This window comes from Brassica rapa, chromosome A09 (assembly GCF_000309985.2).
Source record: "Brassica rapa cultivar Chiifu-401-42 chromosome A09, CAAS_Brap_v3.01, whole genome shotgun sequence".
Classification (NCBI taxonomy): domain Eukaryota; kingdom Viridiplantae; phylum Streptophyta; class Magnoliopsida; order Brassicales; family Brassicaceae; genus Brassica; species Brassica rapa.
In genome coordinates this window covers 4,557,996-4,565,201 of record NC_024803.2, presented here as the reverse complement: position 1 = coordinate 4,565,201, position 7,206 = coordinate 4,557,996, and positions in this window count along the sequence as shown.

Below are 7,206 nucleotides of genomic sequence, written 5' to 3'. Positions count from 1 at the left end.
TCAAGAAAATGAAAACTTTCCAAAAATAGCAGTTTTTAAGAAAATTATTAAAAATACAACATATTGATGAAAAATCTTAAAGAATACTCATCTATCCACAAATATTCTTGTTATCCTAATTTATAAATCACAATCCTAAATCTACAATATTTCTCAAGAAAATGAAAACTTTCCAAAAATAGCAGTTTTAAGAAATTATTTAAAAATACAAATATTGATGCAAAATTCTTAAAGAATACTCATCTATCCACAAATATTCTTGTTATCCTAATTTACAAATCACAATCCCAAATCTACAATATTTCTCAAGAAAATGAAAACTTTCCAAAAATAGCAGTTTTAAGAAAATTATTTAAAAATACAACATATTGATGAAAAATTCTTAAAAATACTATCTATCCACAAATATTCTTGTTATCCTAATTTATAAATCAAAATCCCAAATCTACAATATTTCTCAAGAAAATGAAACTTTCCAAAAATAGCAGTTTTTAAGAAAATTATTTAAAAATACAAAATATGATGAAAAATTCTTAAAGAATACTCATCTATCCACAAATATTCTTGTTATCCTAATTATAAATCACAATCCCAAATCTACAATATTCTCAAGAAAATGAAAACTTTCCAAAAATAGCAGTTTTTAAGAAAATTATTTAAAATACAAAATATTGATGCAAATTCTTAAAGAATACTCATCTATCCACAAGTATTCTTGTTATCCTAATTTACAAATCACAATCCCAATCTACAATATTTCTCAAGAAAATGAAAACTTTCCAAAATAGCAGTTTTAAAGAAAATTATTTAAAAATAAACATATTGATGAAAATTCTAAAAAATACTCATCTATCCACAAGTATTCTTGTTATCCTAATTTACAAATCACAATCCCAAATCTACAATATTTCTCAAGAAAATGAAAACTTTCAAAAATAGCAGTTTTTAAGAAAATTATTTAAAATACAAATATTGATGAAAAATTCTTAAAGAATACTCATCTATCCACAAATATTCTTGTTATCCTAATTTATAAATCAAAATCCCAAATCTACAATATTTCTCAAGAAAATGAAAACTTTCCAAAAATAGCAGTTTTTAAGAAAATTATTTAATAATACAAAATATTGATGAAAAATTCTTAAAGAATACTCATCTATCCACAAATATTCTTGTTATCCCAATTTATAAATCACAAATCCCAAATCTACAATATTTCTCAAGAAAATGAAAACTTTCCAAAAAATAGCAGTTTAAGAAAATTATTTAAAAATAAAAAAATATTGATGCAAATTTCTTAAAGAATACTCATATATCCACAAGTATTCTTGTTATCCTAATTTACAAATTACAATCCCAAATCTACAATATTTCTCAAGAAAATGAAAACTTTCCAAAAATAGCAGTTTTTAAGAAAATTATTTAAAAATACAACATATTGATGAAAAATTCTTAAAAAATACTTATCTATCCACAAATATTCTTGTTATCCTAATTTATAAATCAAAATCTCAAATTTAAAATATTTCTCAAGAAAATGAAAAGTTTCCAAAAATAGCAGTTTTTAAGAAAATTATTTAAAATACAAAATATTGATGAAAATTCTTAAAGAATACTCATCTATCCACAAATATTCTTGTTATCCTAATTTATAAATCACAATCCCAAATCTACAATATTTCTCAAGAAAATGAAACTTTCCAAAAATAGCAGTTTTTAAGAAAATTATTTAAAAATACAAAATATTGATGAAAATTCTTAAAGAATACTCATCTATCCACAAGTATTCTTGTTATCCTAATTTATAAATCACAATCCAAATCTACAATATTTCTCAAGAAAATGAAAACTTTCCAAAAAGCAGTTTTTAAGAAAATTATTTAAAATACAAAATATTGATGAAAAATTCTTAAAGAATACTCATCTTCCAAAATATTCTTGTTATCCTAATTTAAAATCACAAATCCAAATCTACAATATTTCTCAAGAAAATGAAAACTTTCCAAAATAGCAGTTTTTAAGAAAATTATTTAAAAATACAAAATATTGATGAAAAATTCTTAAAGAATACTCATCTTTCACAAATATTCTTGTTATCCTAATTATAAATCACAATCCAAAATCTACAATATTTCTCAAGAAAATGAAAACTTTCAAAAAATAGCAGTTTTTAAAAAAATTATTTAAAAATACAAAATATTGATGAAATTTCTTAAAGAATACTCATCTATCCACAAATATTCTTGTTATCCTAATTTATAAATCACAATCCCAAATCTACAATATTTCTCAAGAAAATGAAAACTTTCCAAAAAACAGTTTTTAAGAAAATTATTTAAAATATAAAAATATTGATGAAAATTCTTAAAAATACTCATCTATCCACAAATATTCTTGTTATCCTAATTTATAAATCACAATCCCAAATCTACAATATTTCTCAAGAAATGAAAACTTTCCAAAAATAGCAGTTTTTAAGAAAATTATTTAAAATACAAAATATTGATGAAAAATTCTTAAAGAATACTCATCTATCCACAAATATTCTTGTTATCCTAATTTATAAATCAAAATCCCAAATCTACAATATTTCTCAAGAAATGAAAACTTTCCAAAAATAGCAGTTTTTAAGAAAATTATTTAAAAATACAAAATATTGATGAAAAATTCTTAAAGAATACTCATCTATCCACAAAATATTCTTGTTATCCTAATTTATAAATCAAAATCCCAAATCTACAATATTTCTCAAAAAAATGAAAACTTTCCAAAAATAGCAGTTTTTAAGAAAATTATTTAAAAATAAAAAAATATTGATGAAAATTCTTAAAGAATACTCATCTATCCACAAATATTCTTGTTATCCTAATTTACAATCACAATCCCAAATCTACAATATTTTCAAGAAAATGAAAACTTTCCAAAAATAGCAGTTTTTAAGAAAATTATTTAAAAATACAAAATATTGATGAAAAATTCTTAAAGAATACTCATCTATCCACAAATATTCTTGTTATCCTAATTATAAATCACAATCCCAAATCTACAATATTTCTCAAGAAAATGAAAACTTTCCAAAAATAGCAGTTTTTAAGAAAATTATTTAAAATACAAAATATTGATGAAAATTCTTAAAGAATACTCATCTATCCACAAATATTCTTGTTATCCTAATTTATAAATCACAATCCCAAATCTACAATATTTTCAAGAAAATGAAAACTTTCCAAAAATAGCAGTTTTTAAGAAAATTATTTAAAAATACAAAATATTGATGAAAATTCTTAAAGAATACTCATCTATCCACAAGTATTCTTGTTATCCTAATTTATAAATCACAATCCCAAATCTACAATATTTCTCAAGAAAATGAAAACTTTCCAAAAAAGCAGTTTTTAAGAAAATTATTTAAAAATACAACATATTGATGAAAAATTCTTAAAGAATACTCATCTATCCACAAATATTCTTGTTATCCTAATTTATAAATCACAATCCCAAATCTACAATATTTCTCAAGAAAATAAATGAAAACTTTCCAAAAATAAAGTTTTTAAGAAAATATTTTAAAATACAAAATATTGATGAAAAATTCTTAAAGAATACTCATCTATCCACAAATATTCTTGTTATCCTAATTTACAAATCACAATCCCAAATCTACAATATTTCTCAAGAAAATGAAAACTTTCCAAAAAATAGCAGTTTTTTAAGAAAATTATTTAAAAATACAAAATATTGATGAAAAATTCTTAAAGAATACTCATCTATCCACAAATATTCTTGTTATCCTAATTTATAAATCACAATCCCAAATCTACAATATTTCTCAAGAAAATGAAAAACTTTCCAAAAATAGCAGTTTTAAGAAAATTATTTAAAAATACAAAATATTGATGAAAATTCTTAAAGAATACTCATCTATCCACAAGTATTCTTGTTATCCTAATTTACAAATCACAATCCCAAATCTACAATATTTCTCAAGAAAATGAAAACTTTCCAAAAATAGCAGTTTTTAAGAAAATTTTTAAAATACAAAATTGATGAAAGATTCTTAAAGAATACTCATCTATCCACAATATTCTTGTTATCCTAATTTATAAATCACAATCCCAAATCTACAATATTTCTCAAGAAAATGAAAATTTCCAAAAACAGTTTTTAAAGAAAATTATTTAAAAATACAAAATTGATGAAAAATTCTTAAAGAATACTCATCTATCCACAAATATTCTTGTTATCCTAATTTATAAATCAAAATCCCAAATCTACAATATTTCTCAAGAAAATGAAAACTTTCCAAAAATAGCAGTTTTTAAGAAAATTATTTAAAAATACAAACATATTGATGAAAAAATTCTTAAAGAATACTCATCTATCCACAAATATTCTTGTTATCCTAATTTATAAATCACAACCCAAATCTACAATATTTCTCAAGAAAATGAAAACTTTCCAAAAAATAGCCAGTTTTTAAGAAAATTATTAAAATACAAATATTGATGAAAAATTCTTAAAGAATACTCATCTATCCACAAGTATTCTTGTTATCCTAATTACAAATCACAAACCCAAATCTACAATATTTCTCAAGAAAATGAAAACTTTCAAAAAATAGCAGTTTTTAAGAAAATTATTTTAAAAATACAACATATTGATGAAAAATTCTTAAAAATACTCATCTATCCACAAATATTCTTGTTATCCTAATTTATAAATCAAAACTCAAATCTACAATATTTCTCAAGAAAATGAAAAACTTTCCAAAAATAGCAGTTTTAAGAAAATTATTTAAAAATACAAATATTGATGAAAAATTCTTAAGAATACTCATCTATCCACAAATATTCTTGTTATCCTAATTTATAAATCACAATCCCAAATCTACAATATTTCTCAAGAAAATGAAAACTTTCCAAAAATAGCAGTTTTTAAGAAAATTATTTAAAAATACAAAATATTGATGAAAATTTCTAAAGAATACTCATCTATCCACAAATATTCTTGTTATCCTAATTTATAAATCACAATCCCAAATCTACAATATTTCTCAAGAAAATGAAAACTTCCAAAAATAGCAGTTTTTAAGAAAATTATTTAAAAATAAAATATTGATGAAAAATTCTTAAAAATACTCATCTATCCACAAATATTCTTGTTATCCTAATTTACAATCACAATCCCAAATCTACAATATTTCTCAAGAAAATGAAAACTTTCCAAAAATAGCAGTTTTAAGAAAATTATTTAAAATACAAAATATTGATGAAAAATTCTTAAAGAATACTCATCTATCCACAAATTTTTGTTATCCTAATTTATAAATCACAATCCCAAATCTACAATATTTCTCAAGAAAATGAAAACTTTCCAAAAATAGCAGTTTTTAAGAAAATTATTTAAAAATACAAAATATTGATGAAAAATTCTTAAAGAATACTCATCTATCCACAAATATTCTTGTTATCCTAATTTATAAATCAAAATCCCAAATCTACAATATTTCTCAAGAAAATGAAAACTTTCCAAAAATAGCAGTTTTTAAGAAAATTATTTAAAAATAAAAAAATATTGATGCAAATTTCTTAAAGAATACTCATATATCCACAAGTATTCTTGTTATCCTAATTTATAAATCACAATCCCAAATCTACAATATTTTCAAGAAAATGAAAACTTTCCAAAAATAGCAGTTTTTAAGAAAATTATTTAAAAATACAAAATATTGATGAAAAATTCTTAAAGAATACTCATCTATCCACAAATATTCTTGTTATCCTAATTTATAAATCAAAATCCCAAATCTACGATATTTCTCAAGAAAATGAAAACTTTCCAAAAATAGCAGTTTTTAAGAAAATTATTTAAAAATACAAAATATTGATGCAAATTTCTTAAAGAATACTCATCTATCCACAAGTATTCTTGTTATCCTAATTTATAAATCACAATCCCAAATCTACAATATTTTCAAGAAAATGAAAACTTTCCAAAAATAGCAGTTTTTAAGAAAATTATTTAAAAATACAAAATATTGATGAAAATTCTTAAAGAATACTCATCTATCCAAATATTCTTGTTATCCTAATTTATAAATCACAAATCCCAAATCTACAATATTTCTCAAGAAAATGAAAACTTTCCAAAAACAGTTTTTTAAGAAAATTATTTAAAAATATAAAAATATTGATGAAAATTCTTAAAGAATACTCATCTATCCACAATATTCTTGTTATCCTAATTTATAAATCACAATCCCAAATCTACAATATTTCTCAAGAAAATGAAAACTTTCCAAAAATAGCAGTTTTTAAGAAAATTATTTAAAAATACAAAATATTGATGAAAAATTCTTAAAGAATACTCATCTATCCACAAATATTCTTGTTATCCTAATTTATAAATCACAATCCAAATCTACAATATTTCTCAAGAAATGAAAACTTTCCAAAAATAGCAGTTTTAAAAAAAATTATTTAAAAATACAAATATTGATGAAAATTCTTAAAGAATACTCATCTATCCACAAATATTCTTGTTATCCTAATTTATAAATCACAATCCCAAATCTACAATATTTCTCAAGAAAATGAAAACTTTCCAAAAAAGCAGTTTTAAAGAAATTATTTAAAAATACAAAATATTGATGAAAAATTCTTAAAAATACTCATCTATCCACAAATATTCTTGTTATCCTAATTTATAAATCACAATCCCAAATCTACAATATTTCTCAAGAAAATGAAAACTTTCCAAAAATAGCAGTTTTAAGAAAATTATTTAAAATACAAAATTGATGAAAAATTCTTAAAGAATACTCATCTATCCACAAATATTCTTGTTATCCTAATTTATAAATCAAAATCCCAAATCTACAATATTTCTCAAGAAAATGAAAACTTTCCAAAAATAGCAGTTTTTAAGAAAATTATTTAAAAATACAAAATATTGATGAAAAATTCTTAAAGAATACTCATCTATCCACAAATATTCTTGTTATCCTAATTTAAATCAAAATCCCAAATCTACAATATTTCTCAAGAAAATGAAAACTTTCCAAAAATAGCAGTTTTTAAGAAAATTATTTAAGAATACAAAATATTGATGAAAAATTCTTAAAGAATACTCTTATATCCACAAGTATTCTTGTTATCCTAATTTACTAATCACAATCCCAAATCTACAATATTTCTCAAGAAAATG